Below are 19,349 nucleotides of genomic sequence, written 5' to 3'. Positions count from 1 at the left end.
ATTAATACTGGGAACCTCTGGTCTAGGCTCTAAGGGAATGTCAGAATCTAAGGCAGCCAAGAGAACATTCCAGAAGAGAGCCCCTTTCTGCTGGAAAGGGAAGGGTTTTAGTTCTCTTCCAAAACTGGGTAGGTACTAGAGCAGAAGAGAATAAAGAAGCCTGGAGTCTATCCTAACACTCAGTGGGTTCTCTATAGGAGAAGAACTGAGGTAGCCAAATGAGCTCTGCTTTTAAGAAATTAGGGCATTTCCAAGGATAATCTTTACCAGAAATCCCAGGGCCAGCAGAATCAGTATTACCTGGGAGCTTATTAGAAATGCAGATTCTCTAGACCCCACCCTCCCAGACCTATGAATCAGAATTGGTATTTGCACAAGATCTCCAGGGGATTTATATGCACACTGAAGTTTAAGAAGCATTGTTCTGAAGTAGGTGTTCCCAAAGTGTGGTTGGGGTACCAGCATCATCTGGGGTAAGGGATGGGGTGGAGTCGGGGGGCTTGTGGTTATCACGCTTTAGTTTGCATCAGAATGACCTAAAGGGTTTGATAATCTCATATTGCTGGGACAATTTCCAGTCCAAATGGAAAATAGTAAACCCATAAACCCCCTCATTCAGTAGGTCTGGGGTGGGGTATGAGAATTTACATTTCTAACAATCAACATCATCCCAGGTGATGTTGATAGTGCTGGTCTGGGGACCACACCTTTGGTTATTACAAATAAGCCTGCTATGACCATTCACGTACAAGTCTTTGTATGGACATATGCTTTCATTTATTTGGGGTAAATATCTAGGAGCAAAATTGCTGGATCATGCGAGAGTTATGTTTTAATTTTAAAGAAATTACCAAACTATTTTCCAAAGTGGTTGGACCATTTTACATTCCCACCAACAGTGGACAAAAGTTCTAGTTCCTCCACATTTTCACCAACCCTTGGTATCATCTGTGTTTGAATTTTAACTATTCTAATAGATACATGGTAGTATTTCATTGTGGTTTTAATTTGCATTTCCTTCATGTCTAATGAAGTTGAGCATCTTTTCATGTGCTTATTTGTCATCTACATGTCCTTGTGGTGAAGTGTCCAGATCTTTTGCCATTTTCTTATTGGACGGGTTAATTGTTTATTATTGGGTTTTTTCTTATTACTAAGTTTTGAGAGTTCTTTATTTTGGATATAAGACTTTTATTATATACATGATTTGCAAATATTTCCTTTCAATTATCATTGTCTTTTCATTCTCTTAGTAGCGTCTTTCAAAGAGCAGAAGTTTTAAATTTTGATAAAGTCCAATTTACCAATTTGGTTTTTTATAGAATGTGCTTTTGGGGTTGTATCTAAGAAATCTTTACCTAACCCAGGGTCACAAAGGTTTTCTCCTATGTTTTCTTCTATAAATTTTATAGTTTTAGGTCTTACATTTAAAGCTATGGTCCATTTTTCGTATACAGATCTCCAATTTTTTCATCATCATTTGTTGAAAACACAATCTATGTCTTTAATATCTCTCAACATCGCTTTGTAGTTTGCAGAGTATAGTTCTTTCATACCAGTTGTCAGATTTATACCTAAGCATTTTATATCTTTTAATACTCTTGTAAATAGTATTGTTTATTTAAATTTTAATTTCTGATTGCTCATTGCCAGTATGTGGAAATACCATTAATTTTTGCGTATTGATCTGGTATCATGCAACCTTGCTAAACTCATTAGTCCTAGTAGTCCAGACCACATTGTCCTTTCCATATTTCTATAAATATTCTGGAGCTTTGTTCTAGGATTTGGTTAAATCACTTGGGAAGAGCTTAATGCTTTAGGGTCTTGTTTTTAAGATTTGTTATGTAGGACTGGGGCAGTGTTCAGCCTAGGACTAATTAGTCTTTACTACAGAGCGGTATCCTTCTGTGTACTCTTATCCCCCCACCCATGAATCTTGAAGTTTTCAAGTCTGGCTGGTGAGAACAGACACTCTTCTTAGCCCTATGTGAGTGCCAGTCCATTACCTCTAACCTTTTTAGATGATTCTCTGGCCTCAGAGAGTTTATTTATATGTATGTGCTGATCAGCCCTCAGCTGAATACTCAAATGAGAACCTTCTGCAAACCTCTAGAACTTCCTGTTTCTGTGCAGTTCTCTCCTAAGAACTCCAGCAGTCTTAGTCTCCTCAGACTCTCAGCTTTGTTTTCTCAACTCATTGAGTTTGCCTGGCTCTGCCCGGGCACCCTCTCTGTGCTATGGCCTGGAAACTCTCTCAAGGCAGTAATCTGGGGCAATTATAGTGCTTTACTTCATTTGTTTCACATCTCTCAGGGATCACTATCCTTCTTTGCCTGATATTCAGTGCCTTTCAAACAACTGTTTCAGATATTCTGTCAATTTTGGGGGTTGTTTCATGTGGGAGAGTAAATCCGCCCTTAATCATGGCCAATAGTTTGCATTTAAAATTTAAAGCATGCTTTTATCCTGAAAAGTATTTATATATTTTATAGAATTAAAAATAATTGGCTTATGTATTTCTCAACTAAAACTATAGTTTTCTTCACCTGAAAACTGTTCCTAAGTGAATTGCCCTTTGCTTTAAAAGCAACCTCACTGCTCACTCCAAGATGTTAGAACAGAGCTGCATCTGAATATAAACCAAGCTGTATTAAATCACTGTGTGTGTATTTCACAATGATTGGCAAAACACAACTGTAGTTCTAGGTACAGCCACTTGAACTAGAGCAGCAGCATTAAATCTTCGCCTCACTCAAGTATGGACATTCTGTGGTTTGCTTTACAGCTGACATGTCAAAGACATTATGAGGAAGAAGATGAAACTCAAAGGTAACATTTATAAACATATGCTCCCTGCTCTTAGATTAAGTGTCCCTGAAGACTTCAACCTAAAGTGAACCTCTGTAAGTCAAAATCCTGATCATGCACATGCTGATGTCTTCTATTTGGATAGCAGTGGGAATTGTTAAGTGACTATGGGACGATAGTTGAAGCACAAGCATTTATTTGAGAGTGTTGAATAGGGGGAGGTGCAAAATGTGAAGCAGTAACAAATGAAAACTGCCTGTAGACATAGAGGAATGACAGGGATATATTCAGTCATGTATTGAAGTATTAAAATGTAAGTACACTCTAGAAATAACACAGATTCTGAGGCCTGGATTCAAATCCTATTGGTGACAATTATAGCCGTGTACCTTGGGGAAATCGCTTTACCCTTCCTTAGTTCCCACAGCACTACCTTACAGGGCTGTTGCAAGAATTAAATGAAATAATATGTGCAAAGCACTTATAATAGTGCCTGGACACAATGAGCTCAATCTAAATATTAGTCGTTGGTTCCACCATCATTTTTTTTTTTTTCCATATTTTGGCCACCACGCAGCTTGTGGGATTTCAGTTCCCTGACCAGGGATTGAACCCGGGCCATGCCAGTGACAGTGCCTAATCCTAACCACTAGATCACCAGGGAACTCCCATCATTATTATTACTGTTGTTTTGGAAAATTGCATGTGCAAGGGCAGGAAGGAATGTAGAATGTGTAAAGCGCCAACAGGGAAGGTCTCCTTGAGAAGGTGGAATCTGAGCTGGGTTTTGAAATATAGAAAGAACTTATGATGGATATAGGCAGTGATTCTGGGTGTAGGAAACAGAATGAGCCAAAGTTCAAAGAAAGAAAAAAGTTGCAGGTGTGAGGAAGTCGAGCTGGCATGTATGGTGTTGTTGGGCAGTAATGATAAGGCAGGAAGGGAAAAAAATTACAGGGTTTGGCAACTGTTTAGATGTGGCAAATGAGGAAGGAGGTATCATGTACAACCCAGATATAAGCTGGACATCACAAGGCTCAGTCTCAAAGCAATGCTGAACTGAAAAACAGTCTAGCAGCCAGAACTATTTTAAAACAAATTCTAATTTTTCTTGCCATTTTCTAAGAACACTAAAAAGCATAAATTTTAGGAACAATTCTTAAACTTCACTTTCCTCACCTGATTCTTACATTTCATCAGCTCTGGAGCTCCTCACTGTCTTAACCCCTCACTTTCCATTTCTTCTGTTCTGTCTTTTGTTCATCTCCTCCTTTCCTTCTGCCTCTTCAGTCTTGCCTCTGTTTATCCATTCTCCTTATTTTGAATCACAAAGCCTAGGGACCATCCTGGAAAAGGCAGAACTCTACTTAGAGGGCAGGCTTAGCAAAGCTATCAAAGACAATATTCTCTTCATGGTGGGTGGTAGAGAAGTTTATGTTGTGGCAGAGAGGTTATGTACCAATACTCATGTTAATACATTTTTTAAATCAACAAAGATAACACTAACACTTCAAGTCTTGGTGATAGGCTAATGGGGGTATGTATCATTACACAAATAGGGAAACCAAAGAACAGAACTCAAGATGTTGAGTTTGGAACAGAGCATGTGTTGGAGACACAGCATCATTCCAGAAGTAGGTGGGCAAAAGAAAGCTGGATAAATAGATCAGGAATTACATGGATTTGGACATGATCCTCGAAGAAATGATAGTTCAAGATGTGGGAACGAACGAGAAGAGAAATATAGAGAAAATATAGAGAAAGATGAGAGTTAAGGACAGAACTTTAGAAAATACCTACATTTCAGGATAAGAGTTGACAAGAGGATTCAAGAAAGGAGAGAGTGGTCCTGGTGTCCAGGCCTTACCCAGATGAATTCCATCAGAATCTCTGGAGGTGGAATTCATGCATTAACATTGTCGACACCTTCTCCAGCAATTCCATGTGCAACCAAGGTTGAAAACCATTGTTCTAGTGGTTTATGTGATGATACTTAATGGTTTTTGTGGTGGTGGGAGAAAGCAGTTGTTAAGGAATAAAGTCCTAGTTTATTGGATTTAAAAACCAGAAACTCTAACATGAGGAACCTGGGGCTCAAAGAGATTAATTGTGTGACCTTAAACGAGAAATTTAATGAATTTCCAACCTTGTACTTACCTCTCACGGTCTTAGACACAGACTCCTCTCCCTCATCCTCTCTCACCCACTCCTCCCCACCCCAGCCCAAGTCATCCACTCCCCTTGCCCTGAGACTCCCAAGGCTGTTCAGTCCTTCCAAAGGCTCTCCATTCAGATTTTAGAACACATTTCTGAAAGGCTGAAGTCTCACCTGAGGTCTCTTCAGCAGCAGCAGACTAAACCACACTGTCAGAGGAAAACCCCTTAAAGGCTGTCTCATAACTTTGTGAGCCTGGGGAGAAGGTTAACCTCTAGAAGAAAATGGGGTGGCGGGGAGCCTGTATTTTGAGGTGCTGGAGGTGGAGAAGCTCTGACTTCTTCCAGCACAGCCCGCTCTGTGCTGTTTATGAATTGGCGTCGAAGTCTGGGCTGTGGTGGCGAGCCTGCCAGAGCGGATGAGGACACAGCATTTGTGGGAATTCTGTGACTCCAGAAGGCGAAAGGTCAGTTTCTTTTCATTGACAGTGTTCTTGCTGCCCGAGGGTTTATCTTTGGGAATCTTGACTGGTTTCCAGGGTTAGGCCTCACCTCTATTGTTATCTGGAAACACAGGAACAGCCCTGTTGTCGTGCCAGACTGGGTTAGACATTGGACCCCATTCCCCACGGCACTGTAATCACGCCCTCCCCCAACGAATGAAGTCCTACAGTCTTCCAAAACAGCTGGAAGAGGATTTTTAAAGATACACAAACCTGCTCATGTTCCTCTCATACATAAACATTCGGGCTTGATTTGTCCTACCCCTGTCTTTCATTTTTTCTCTGGGCTCCACAAGCCCATACCCATGAATATGATCCAACATTGGAATGCACTCTGAAGCTTGAGGACACGCCTGAAATCCTCTGCAAACACTTGTCTTTCACTCATCCTGATACACTGAAAAGATGTGCACATGTAACCCCTGAACTCACACATAACTCCACCAGCTCACAGTCACACTAAAAGTGGGTTCGAGTTACACATGTGCTTGCTTACACCTTGGCTCACACACTCCCACCTGAACGTTCGTGTACACAGGACCTGTTCATTCCTGGCAGAGCCAACATCTGTGTTCATGGCCACATTGAAAACACACCTTCAGGTTCCTAAGAAACAAATGGCAAGAGAGAAGGGAAACAGGGCAGCTGAAAGAACGGCCCTGCTCCTTCTGCTTCTGTCCTGAAGCAAAGCAACCAGCATCTTTTGGGCAAACTTGGTGCGTGGGGCCCCAGTGTAGACTTTTACAACAGGCCCTGATATGACTCCAAGAATGAAAGTAGCAATCTCCTCCCCAGCCACGTCTGCTGGGTTCTTCCAGCTGTCTCCAGGGCAGTTCTCCCTAAATGCAAACTATTAGTATTTCCTGTTAAAACATTTCTAATAAATAAATGAATACATCATCTTCTCAACCCGAAGCAGGTCTGAAAGCAGCCTAGGAGCTACTCTGAGCTAAGGATGGACATGGACCACCCAGCACCAGCCCACTGGCCCAGGGCCAGTGCTGCTTTTGTTTGAATTCCTGTATGAGTAACTGCTCGAGTTGACGCCAGCCAAACTCAGTGAAATATTATTTTTAATATTAAATAAATAGATGGTGGGGTGTGTTGATCTTCTTTTTTCCCCCCAGTAAATTGCAGCATCACAACATTAGAAACTGGCTCTTGTATCCAGATTTCCTCAGATAGCAGAAGGAAGGTTGACATTCTCTTTGACCTTCCTCATGGAGTACTTACCCCCAGGAGACAGAAAAGTCCCAGTTGGTGATGACAGGACCCTATTTGGAGTAAGCTGGGAGTTCAAATGCTAACAAAACTTGTATGGGATCATCAACCACTCTTGCTAATTTTTCTAACTTATCTATTCTTTTCACTGTACAAAAGGCACATGCTCTTTATATAAAAGTCAGAAAGCAGAGATGAACAAGAAGCTGCTGAAATCCTACTACCCAGTAAGAGACAATTACTGCTAAATTTTGGTGACTGTTCTTGCTTTTACATATTTATATGTATGTATAACAGTCAATGAATGTTGATTTTATAAAAATGTACATTGTACACATGTATTTTTTTAACACAGAATTGATCTTGGGCATCTACTTTATGTCAGTAAAATACTCTCCTAAAACTCTACTTGTAAGGACTACATAATACCCCATCACGTGAACATGCCACAGTACGCTCAACCACCCTCCCACTCTTGGATATTAAGGTTGTTTCCAAGTTTTTTCTATTATAAACAACACTCCAGGGGGAAAAAAAATCCTTGTAGCTAAATCTTTGCATACATCCTTAATTATTTTCTTAGGATAAAGTCCCAAAAGTAGAATTCTAAGACTTTGGCTACATATTGTCAAATAGCCCTCTAGAATGATTATACCAATTTACATTGCCACCAGCAGGGAATCAAAATGTTCCCCTGCTTGAACCTCTGCCATGCTGCATATTATTCTTCAAAAACAATCTTTGACAATTTGTTAGGCAAATAAAAGAAAGAAAGAAAAGAAAAGAAAAAAGAACCACCAACCAACCTTAAACATTTAACATGAGAGGTGAGCAATATAGAAGTTTTGCATGTCTGAATCTTTTTGGCAGCATGTCTTTTGCCATGTTGGGCAGTGAAGGGAAGAGACAGAAGAGGAGCCCTTGGCTGTGGTGGCCTTCAGAAAGGCTCAGACAAGCGAGAAGATGCCTTGACATCAGGTACAACTGGAGGAAGTCAATGCTCTGAAGCTCCAAGGTGAGCCAAGAGGAGAGGCTCTCCCACAGGGGTTCCCCAAATGTATTCTCAATGAGATTCATTTATTTGAAGGGAAAAGACACTGAGGTCAAGGAGGCTTGGGGAGCAGTGGGATAAGCCAGGTTAGACCAGTTTCTTCACAGCAGGATTTCTCCGAATGTATAAAATACTACTGGGGGTGCTGAAGCTCCAAGGGGGAGACATGGTATGCAATGTAACCACAGATCCAGCTTTACCTCCTACCCCCCACCTCATCTTTTTTTATTTTCCACAAAGCATCTCATGGACCTGGAGCTTGGTGGAATACACTTTAGGAATTGAAGTCTGATGCCACAGACTTCTTCACAGAAAGCAGAGGATGGCAGTTAGGACAAAAATGAAGGGATGGGGAAGAGAGAAAGAAGGAGACGAGAAAAAGTAGGAGAACAGAGGGAAATTAGAAAAACAGGGGGATAGTAAAGAAACATAAAGGGGAAAGGAAAGGAGAAAGGGAGGCAAAGAGGGAGGAAACATTTAAGAGAATGAGGATAAGGAAGTGTGGAGCAGGAAAGTACCACCAGAAAGACCCCTTCTTACTAAAACCACCTCCCCATTGCTTTGAGGAGAGACACAGGAGGGGCTGTGTCTTCTCTGTGCTCATCTCCCCTACAGACACCCAACGCCAGCATGTCACTCTCCACGCCTGGCTTTCTCTGAAGTGTGACCCATCCCACTGTCCCTTCCTCAATGGCTAATTACTTAAAATGCAAAAATTCATTTGCAAAGGAAGCTGAAAACAGTGGGCCCCAAAGTAACCCAGAAAAATAAAGTAAGAAATTCCAAAAATATTTAATTACTGCATCTCTTATTATTGTGTGTAGCTTCTTGCAGTATAAGACATGACCAAAACTAACCAAACATTCTCTACTCAGCCAGGAAGTCTAGTTGCCTGAAGAGCAGATAAAGGCAAATTGACAGCTTTTAAAGCCCAACAGAGCCTTTTACCCAAAAGGGCCTGCTTTCAAGCAAACTGAAAGCACCAAAGTGGTAAAATAAATTCCTAAAAGCTTAAATGCTGTGCATGTACACAGTGCTAAACCCCTTAGAATTCTACAACAAAAAAGATACTTTACTTAATGGAAGCTGTTTGTTATTTTTTAAAAGTCTCAAGTAACACATGCTAAAATAGAAACAGTATTTTGAAATAAACTCTTGGAGTGTTCATCCAAATCTGAAACCCCTAGAGTTCTCAGAAATATGGGGTAGGATTTGAAGCAGCTGCATTAAGATTGACACCAGATTTCATTAGAACAGTGATTCCCGACACCCTTAATCACCATGACTCTGTTTTTGTTTTTTGTTTTGGGGTATTTTTTAGTATTATTCCCTGCAGTCAGTCACTTATCTCGGTTTTCCGTCTGTATTTATGTCCACAATTGCTCATGGGTTCAATGCTGGACTGTCAGGTTGACCAATAACATCCCCAAATTTTCTGTGATTTCAACAAATGTAGTGACTAGCATAATACACCCTGGGTTAGAGAATGGAGTTGATGCTATTCTATCCAAAAGGAAACTTGCCATTTAGTTAACCTATTTAATCCTATCACAGATAAGGAGTTGGCCCTTCATATTATTACAAATAAGACATAAGCCAATATTACTGACTTTGTAAATGTCCCAGAGGATGAAAATCCTCACATTTGAGATTTTTCTGAAAACCTGCCAGCTTTTAATATTTGCTGCATTTTTTAGAGTTGACTCATCTTAAGCCTCTAAACCAGGGGTGGCCAGTGATGGCACATGTGCTGCTGTTCTCATTTTCTGTGCCTGTGGCAGACATCTCTAATTGACCTCTGCAACCATTCCCACTGAGTGGTTTTCTTAACACAGTGTTCCAAGCAACCAATGGGTCAGAGCTGGTGCTGAAGATGAAACCAGCTTGTCTTTCCTGCTCTACCCTGAATCTTAGGTGATTTGTTCATAAGGCTTCAGAGCTGGTGCTGAAGATGAAACCAGCTTGTCTTTCCTGCTCTACCCTGAATCTTAGGTGATTTGTTCATAAGGCAAGGATAGGGGATACAGGCTCAGTATTCCTCTGAGTAAGAAAGCTTGAGATTCCATATTAAAGATGGAAGATGTAGAAATGAGGGGAACCAAGAGATGTAGAGTCACATGAAAATAAGATCCGACTTCTCCCCCATCCCCTTGACAGCTGATTATAAATAACCACTCCTCATCCTTTTTGCCTGTGTTCCTCTTCCTAGCACAAGTGCAAGGATCGGACAAAAAGGTATCGGAAAGGTTTGTCCATGAATGGATTAGTCTGGGCTGGGGAAAGTTCCAAAATGGTCTTGAAATAATACTGATACCACCCTACAGGGCGGTAGGGTCAGAGTTTCCTGGTCTCCCAAGTCTCTCTCACATTATCTCCTTGGAGCTTGACAGCCCTGTGAGAAAGGCCGAAGAGATGTCGTCTTCCCTTTTACTCATGAGGAAAGAGAAGCTTAAAGAAGGTGAGTGATTTTGCAAGGTCATATGGCTGTGAAGGGATGGAATTGGAAAAGGAACTCAGATTTTAAAACTGAATCCAGTGCTTTTTTTGATGCACTTGTGCTACTCACATTAGGGTGTAAGCATGCCTGGATAGGTAGGGCAGGGCCAAGAGATCATTTCAAAGACTTGCTATAGGGGCTTCCCTGGTGGCACAGTGGTTGAGAGTTCGCCTGCCGATGCAGGGGACACAGGTTCGTGCCCCGGTCTGGGAAGATCCCACATGCCGCGGAGCGGCTGGGCCTGTGAGCCATGGCCGCTGAGCCTGCGTGTCTGGAGCCTGTACTCCGCAACAGGAAAGGCCACAACAGTGAGAGGCCCGCGTACCGCCAAAAAAAAAAAAAAAAGACTTGCTATAGGGAATTCCCTGGAGGTCCAGTGGCTACTCCGTGCTTCCACTGCAGGGGGCAAGGGTTCGATCCCTAGTTGGGGAACTAAGATCCCGCAAGCCTCGCGTCATGGCCAAAAAAAATTGGTATAAAATGGCACTTTTAGGAAAACATTTTTATATAAAAGAGTAAAGGCACATTATGAAGTAGAATGCAGAATTTGCATGACTTTTTACAATAAAATATAAGATTTCAAAGATATTGGCACACTTTTTCTGGCCATGCCCCCAGGCCTTTGGATGGTGTGCTTTCATTGTTCTCTGCTGTTCTGGTGGAAATGAGTGAGAAGTACTGCTCTTCACCATGTTGCCTCTCACCTTTTCTTTCCTTCCCCTTCTCCTCCTTGTTCTTCTTTGTAATCTTCATTTATTTAGGTGACGATGCCATCCTCAGAGCCCCCCAAAGGCAGCTTGCCTGTGAATCATTTCAGAGGCATGGAGCTGCCACGGTTAGGTTCTGGTGAGGCTCTCTTCCTGGCTACAAACAGCTGCCTTATCACATATGTCCTCACATGGTAGAGAGAGCAAGAGAGGCTTTCTGCCATCTTTTCTTATAAGGGCACTAATCCCATCATGGTGCTCCATCCTCATGACCTCTCTGGATGGGTTGATCCAGAGCCTGAACCCTGTCATCAAGGACTCTGATGTCCATAGCACTGCCTTCATACTGAGACTGATATAGTATGTCTGAGACTTTGTGCTTCCTAGTTCACCTCCAGTGAACATGTCTCGTTAGTTGGAATTATGGCATGGACTCATTCCCAAACCAATCACGATGGCCAGCGTGATGGGCTTTACTGATTCACTCAAACCAAAGTTCATTCCAAGAGCTGAAGGGTCAACCCATCCAAATTCCACAGCTGCTTCATAATCTGGGAAAGAAAGGAGTAGAGATGATGGGATGTGACTATGTTGCCCACTACAATTTCCTCTTTAAAACTATTCACTTTAAACTATTGACTGTGTCTGCTACACGGAAAGCTGTAAGTAAAATGAACTGTCTAGCTGACCATCTGCCTGCTTATTATGAGCTACAGTGAACATCGTAGGAGAGGGTAATAATGGAATAGACCCTTCAGAAAACACAAAGGGAAATGCTGTGAATACTAAGGCCAACACCCCTCTGAACTCTTATGTTGCAGCAACACAAAAGCATTCAAAAAAGGGACAGATGGACTTCCTTGGTGGCACAGCGGTTAAGAATCCGCCTGCCAATGCAGAGGACATGGGTTCGAGCCCTGGTCCGAGAAGATTCCACATGCTGCGGAGCAACTAAGCCCGTGCGCCACAACTACTGAGCCTGTGCTCTAGAGCCCATGAGCCACAACTACTGAGCCCGTGTGCCACAACTACTGAAGCCCGCATGCCTAGAGCCCGTGCTCTGAAACAAGAGAAGCCACTGCAGTGAGAAGCCCGCGCACCACAACGAAGACCCAGCGCAGCCAAATAAATAAACTTATTAAAAAAAAAAAAAAAGAAAGGAACAGAAGTCCCTAATCCGCAAAACTGTATTTGGGGTTCCACTGGGTCTACATTCTACCTGCATCCACTCCCTCCTCCAGGTCTGGGAAGAGCCATCTTCATTCTTCTTCCGTATTGAAATTTACATCACTTTGCAAAAGACTTTGGAACATATATAGTTTAAAAGTTGAGAATCTGTTATGCTAAGTGAAATAAGTCAGTCACAAGAGGAAATATATGGTGTAATTACACTTACATGAGGTACCTAAAGTAGTCAAATTCATAGAGACAGAAAGCAGAACAGTGGTTGCCAGGGCTGGAGGTGGGGCAAATGGGGAGTACTGTTTAATGGGTACAGAGTTTCAGTTTTGCAAGATGAAGAGTTCTGGAGATGGATGGTGGTAATGGTTGCACAACAATGTCAGTGTACTTAATAGGACTGAACTGTATACCTAAAAATGATTACAGTGGTTTATGTGTATTTTACTACAATTAAAAAAATGTTGAGAATCATTTGTGGGATTTCCTTTTCTTAACCTTACTTTCAGCATAATTTTTTTTTAATTTGTATTTTTATTATAAACATCTTACTTGAATAGTCAGCAAAATATTTTTTTTCCCACCTCAGGCACCTGGACTTTTTTTTTTTTTACAGTTAAATTTAGACCTTCTATTGAGCTACTCTAGATTCACAATGTTTGTGGTTTTTTTCATCTAAAATGTTCCTGGGACTTTCCTGGTGGCACAGAGGTTAAGAATCCACCTGCCAATGCAGGGTACATGGGTTCAAGCCCTGGTCTGGGAAGATCCCACATGCTGCGGAGCAACTAAGCCCATGCACCACAACTACTGAGCCTGCGCTCTAGAGCCCGTGAGCCACATCTACTGAGCCCACGTGCCACAACTACTGAAGCCCACGTGCCTAGAGCCCATGCTCCACAACAAGAGAAGCCACTGCAATGAGAAGCCCCCGCACCACAATGAAGAGTAGCCCCTGCTCGCTGCAGCTAAAGAAACCCTGCGAGCAGCAACGAAGACCCAACGCAGCCAAAGATAAATAAATAAATCTATTAAAAAAAAACTTTCTTTAAAATGTTGCTTTTCATTTTTACCCTCCTGATAATGGAGCTCTTTTGCAGCTCCTTTTTCCTTTCCCAAATGGAGTAACTTTAGTTAACTTTAGTGGCCGTTAGAGTTACCATAATCACACATTTTCTTGGGAGGATGACCATAGCCCAGTTGTGTTTTGGGTAGGATTCAGCAAAAGCCAAATTCTGTCACTAACTGGGGCTGCAGTCTGAGTGTCGCATCTTTCCCCAGGTGCTCAACAGTCACCTCCTCTGCCCGGTCCTTTACGGACAAGATTTCACTGGGTTGTCCCAGCTTCCCTGAGGTCTGTATATCACCACCATTATACACAGGGACATCCAGAGATGTTAAGTAACTTGTTCAAAGCTCATAGTTAGTGTCCTTGGCTCTAAAGCTTTGTAATGTCGTTCTTTCTATACTACACTGCTTCCCCTCCAGTCTTTTCCCTCTACTCCAGGCATTAGGATATTTCCACACCTGAAATGGGGATTGAAAAAGCCGGCTGGGAAGAACTGGTGGTGGAATCCCTGCAGTGAGAGATGAGTCATCACAGCTTTCTGACTTGCCTCCCACTGTCTCCCTTTCCATCTGTCCAGTTCCTCCCGGTTCCCCCACTTCTCCAGAAGCCATCACCACACCTAACCCAAAGGGCACATCGATCCTCTCCTTGAGCCAACCTGGGTAAAGGCAAATCTCCTGCTTCCCTTTTATTTTATTATTTTTTTTTGTGGTACACGGGCCTCTCACTGCTGTGGCCTCTCCCATTGCGGAGCACAGGTTCCGGACGTGCAGGCTCAGTGGCCATGGCTCATGGGCCCAGCCGCTCCGTGGCATGTGGGATCTTCCCGGACCGGGGCACGAACCCACGTCCCCTGCATCAGCAGGCGGACTCTCAACCACTGCGCCACCAGGGAAGCCACCCTGTTTCCCTTTTTTGAGCAGAAACAAGGATAGCACTTTTCAAAAGTAAAGGAACATTTACTACGAATGTAAGATAAATTGTAATACATTAGCATATGATAAATGACATGCCCACAGGCTCCGTGACTGTTCTGAGGCTGACCATAAAAGGCCAAAAGGGGGCAGTGACCCAATTCCTGGAAATCCCCAACCCCTCTCCAAAATAGTTGGAATAATCTTCTCACTCATTAGCCTACGAAATTACCCAGTCCATAAAAACTAACCACCCCAAATTCTGGGGCCACTCTCAAGCCTTTTGAGACGGACCAAATTCTGTCTATGGAGTGTGCCGTGCATCTCTCTCAATAAATCTACCTATCACTTTGCCTCTTGCTGAATTCCTTCTGTGCTGAGACATAAAGAACCTGAGCTTCAGTAAGTCCTGAGACCAGGTGTTCAATTTCGATTAAAAGACAGTGAGTGGGTTCGAGTCTCAGCTCACGGGTTCAAGTCCCAATCTGAATTTTGGCTGGGTTCGAATCCCATCTGTGTTGTGTGGTTTCAGAGTTAAGAATGTGTTCAAATTCCAGCAATGCCCATCACTAACTAGCTGGGAGACCTCAGGCTGGGTAAATCTTTCCACCCCACCAAGTCCCATTTCCCTCCTATGTAGGGTTTCAGGGAAGATTGACGAGGTAAATGCACACAGCATTCAACAACCCCTCCCAAAGTGTTCTGTTATCAATGACACTATGAGCTGGGTGTGGATACTCCAATTTCACAGATAAGGCAGCCTTTGAACCCAGGTCTGCTGTGGTCAAGGCCCAGGTTCTTTCCATCTCCCCACTGCTGTGACCCTCATGTGAGCACCTGTTCTCATACTGTCTTGCACCGTTACCATACTGTGCATTTGTGGAGGCCAGGACAGCCCTAAGTAAACAACTGTTTGAACTGAATGCATGAATGCCCATGTTAGTAAAAGGAGAGGAAATGATTTGCATTTGAGAGACAGAAAAAGCACTTGTACCAGAGGCTAACAGATTAATTCATGTAGACAGTCAGCCCTATTCATATAGATTGTACCATTCTGGATGCCTGGAGGGAGTGGGAAGGCAGGGTGGTGGGACTGGAGGAATGGGAAAGTTGATCTAAAAAAACTCTGAATTATAAATTTTAACATTATTATTTTCAGATAATTGGAAACCTCAAACTGGGTTAAAAAGTATTATTAGAGACAGTGAAAACTGATAATATAATACGATTTTTAATAACTATATTAGTAACCATTATGTGAAAACATTCCTGTCCTATTCTATTCCAATATCCTGGTTGCATGCATACTTTGCATTATCTCTCAAAACTAGTCACTTTAAATTCCAAATTAGCACCGAGTCCAAGTGAAGGTTTTTATTGGACTGTTGCTATGGGCAGAAAGTACTTGAAAAGAAGACACTACACCTTGGAGAGGAGGTGCAGAGAGCCTTCCCGAGAGCAGGACTTCATGTCTTGAAGGAGGTTTATGCTTCTTCACTCATTCACTTGATTTAGGAAGGAGACAATCAGCACGTGTAGGAACCCCAAAGGTCCCAGGTATGTGCAGTTAGTTGGGGGTAACACCACCATTGCTGGGAAGGCTTGATGTGGTTAGGGTTCTGGATGAATTGGTGGAAAGCGGGGAAGAGAAGGAAGAACACAGGGCCAAGGATTCCTCAGTGTGGGCATCTGCAGGTTCAGGTGGGTAGAAGAACAGACAGGTTAAAGCAGGTTGGATCACAGGTAACACAGTGAGGAAGGGCTCATGGGAGCGGCTCCCAAGCATGAATCCTCAAAATGAGTGTTGAAATGGAATGAGATGAATCTGGGGACTTCACTCCTCCTGCAGTCAGTCTTGAGTCATTACATGGACTCTGGCTGATGTAGAAAGGGGATGGGTGAAGGCAGTCTAATAAGGTGCCTCCAAGCATGTTTGAGTCCCAGTCTGTCTCAGGCTGAGTGATCTTGGTAAATTATTTAAACTTTAGGCTTCCATTTTCTCATCTGTAAAGTGGGGATGACAACAACAGTTGACAACCTGTCTCCTGGGATGTTATGAGGATTAAATAACTTGATGACTGTCACATGCTCAGCATTGTACCCAGTACCTAAGCACCTCGGTGCTCAGTACCAGGCAGTGATGATTATTATTGAACTGCAGGGGTCTAGGGCTACCACTTTTGGTTTATTAGCCCCTCAAGGGAGGGATCTATGGTTTTATCTTTAGTACTCATTAAATTATTTAGTTCACTATCATGACTGTTTATAAAATAACATTCAGCCATTTTGTAACATGGCTTCTGCTTCCAATGATGACTAATACCTGATAGCAAGCAACCTCTCTGTGGACCTAGAACCAACTCTTCCAGGTTTTTTTTTGCACCAGAAAAAGAGACAGTTGAGCCACAGCAACACAGTTGAGCTGTCATGTGAGTCATCCCTGCTCCCATTGCATATCCTTAGATTACTCCCCGAACCTCAGATCCCAATAAAAGAGCCATCATAGAAAGAAAGAAGAAAGGAATATGAAAGCAGAAGTAGAGAACTGTCTGCCTGGAGGGTTGGAAGGCATTTCTGAAGGCTCTCCAGACCAAGCACCCCACAGTCAATTAAGTAACAGTGAAGTCAAGAAGGGGACAGAGAGAAGTGATGGCAGGAAGGAAGGGAGCCCTCCAAGGAAAGGTAGGTTACAGGTTCTAAGGGGGTTCAACAGAAGCTTTGCTTCTAATTCCAGTGTTAATAACTGATCTATGCTATGTTAGACAGGCTGAAATTCTTGGGGAGTTGACAGGAGGTCTCTTCCCAGATCCTGAGGCCTCTGGCTGAGACTATCTTTTGCAAAGAGGCACCTGTAGATATTCTCATCAGATAACTAGGTTAAATTATAATAGACTTTTTTTCAACCCTAATTACTCTTTTCTACCTAGCTTTTGTAGTACTCATGTACAATATGTTACCACTTTCTTTCTCTGCCATCCCTTTTCTTTTTAAATGTTGTTTCTCTACTTCTCTCTTTCATTCAAAGTATAAACTTTTTTTTTAGAAAAGTCCCTTCGTTTCCTGATTTTCTCTCCCTCTGCCTCTCCAACTCTCTGCTGTCCTTTGCCCTTCTGTTTTCTGATTATTTATTTCGTTTTCTGTTTTACTTGCCATTTATTTTGCTCTAACACCGCATATGAGCCTCTACTCATATTCAGGTCTACATCTTCAGCCCAAGAGGATACCATCTCTTCACAGGGAGGAAAAACTAGAAAAAACCCAGAGCTCTGGTTCTGACTCTTCTCTTATCGTGTGGCTCTGTTATTCCTTACTTCTTTTAATTCTTACTCTCAGCACTGAAAAGAGAGAATGACCCAGGATACTACTCAGTAATGCACTCTATCAATCACCTTTCTACTAAAGGCTTAGAAGGCACAGCTTCACTATTTAAGGTGCAAAATGTTCCAGGCTGATATTATGGCACTGATATTATGCTCTTATTACAGGACTAAGTAATCTGGCTGAAGTCCAGCCTCTGCCACCCTCTACTGCCCACAGGCATTGAGACACTTTGTGATTCTGGGATTCACTTTGGAATTATAGAGATTTTGGCAGAAAGTTTCTTCAAAGTCAGTGCAGTCCATCTGGCCACCTGACATCTACGTCCCTGAATCCAGTGAAGGGAAACTCACTACTTCCCAAATCAGCCTAATCCATTCCACGACCAAATAAGAAAGCTAGATTTTCAAAGAAAACATTCGTATATTTTGTCATGGTGATTGTTTGCTTTGCAAATTCTCCTTCCATGAATTATAGTTATTCATAACTTTCAACAGCCATAGGTCATTGCACTCCTATCAAAGTTTTTGCAAGACATTTGAATTACAGATGTGGAGGTAAAAATGTGTTTGTAGTGCATGGATCCATCCTCATCAGCCTTATCATCTAGTATAATAATAATTGCTAATACTTCTATAGAATTACTGGGTGCCAGGCATTTTCTTAGCATTTTGCATATATTAAATTGAGTAAATGTAATTTCTCTAAACACCGTTTCCTATTTGCTTCCCTACAGGGGCCCAGAATTTGATGGCATATCCACAAAAGAAGGAATCTAGATGTCATCTAGTCCAATCCTCAACTTTCCCCACGAGTCCCAGAGAGGGTGTGTGCCTTACCTTAGGTCACACAGCTATTAGTGGTAGAGTGGGATCTCAAGCATCTTAATAACAACAAGCTCACTGTTCATAGCCAGGATCAAGAAAGGTATTGTAGGAACCTGAGACTCTCTTTCATAAGCATCTGCCTTGCTGTGTTCTACATATGGCTAATACTCTGCCGCAAGGTGCCAAAATCACCTTTCCTACCTTGTGGTCTTTTAAAGTAAGTCCTTCTTTGAATTTACTTTAAGGCACTTGTATCATCTCTCCTTCCATTTCCCAGTGTTTTTAAAAACTTTTCTAATATAGCCAAGTGAATTTCTTTCCACGTCAGTGAGATTTCTGCATCAGGAACAAAATCATTTCAACCTGTCTGCCATTAACTCTCCCATCAGAACAACTGACAAACACAGTTCAGTTGACCTATTCAAGATCTGTAGGATCTTTCTCCTATGTGGCTTATGGTGAAGGGTGAGCAGGTGTCAGGAGAGAAGAACCCTGGGTAGAACATGGAGATGTGTGGCATCTTAGCTGGCTGCATGTTGAACAGAGCACCTCTCTGGCAGCAGAGAAGGGAGCTGGATCCCTGGCTGTTTGCTTCCATGGACGTTCACCTGAATTCTGCTCTTGGGACAGAACTGAAAACTCCTGCCCAAATCTGGTTGTGTACATTTCTTTCCAAGAACCCTATCTACATTTGCAACCAGGTCTGGCAATATCAGTAGAGAGGAAAGACTTTTGTCCTCTCAGAACATGGGAATATTCTACGTCAGCAGCCACTTTTTTCAATGTTGGGTGCATCAGTGTCTGGGTTGCATAGAATATTTTTAAAATCATATTTGCTTTCAAGCAATGACAGCTTTATAAACAGAATGGACATGAACAGATGATTCTAATTCAGTTATAACTAAAGCTAAGGCAATTCCAAAACTACTTTATTGTATAAAATATTGTTCAGAATTTGTGTATTGGGTTTGAGCTTCTTTTATTTTTAATACAGATTTTATTATAGTTATATTCGTTGGGGAAAAAATACCAAAGAGAGACTGGTTGATTTTTAGTCAGGGTTCTGGTAAAAGTGTGTTTTCCCTAATTGTCTGAACT

General features: G+C 42.2%; 1 protein-coding gene across 9 annotated transcripts in view; it reads right to left on the bottom strand.

Moving 5' to 3' along the window:
- The window catches only part of NKX2-3 (NK2 homeobox 3), an 80,130-nt gene that overhangs the window by 40,920 nt on the left and 19,861 nt on the right, over window positions 1–19,349 (bottom strand). For 4 of the 9 annotated variants that reach the window (XR_009536079.1, XR_009536077.1, XR_009536069.1 and 1 more), the window contains one exon: window positions 15,363–15,795. The gene's annotated coding sequence lies outside the window, so the exon portion shown is untranslated. The other 5 variants (XR_009536073.1, XR_009536068.1, XR_009536074.1 and 2 more) reach the window with 5 other exon arrangements.

The sequence above is a fragment of the Lagenorhynchus albirostris genome, chromosome 16, assembly GCF_949774975.1.
Source record: "Lagenorhynchus albirostris chromosome 16, mLagAlb1.1, whole genome shotgun sequence".
NCBI lineage: Eukaryota > Metazoa > Chordata > Mammalia > Artiodactyla > Delphinidae > Lagenorhynchus > Lagenorhynchus albirostris.
Note: the sequence above shows the minus strand (reverse complement) of the source record. Positions and strands in the feature narration are given on the sequence as shown.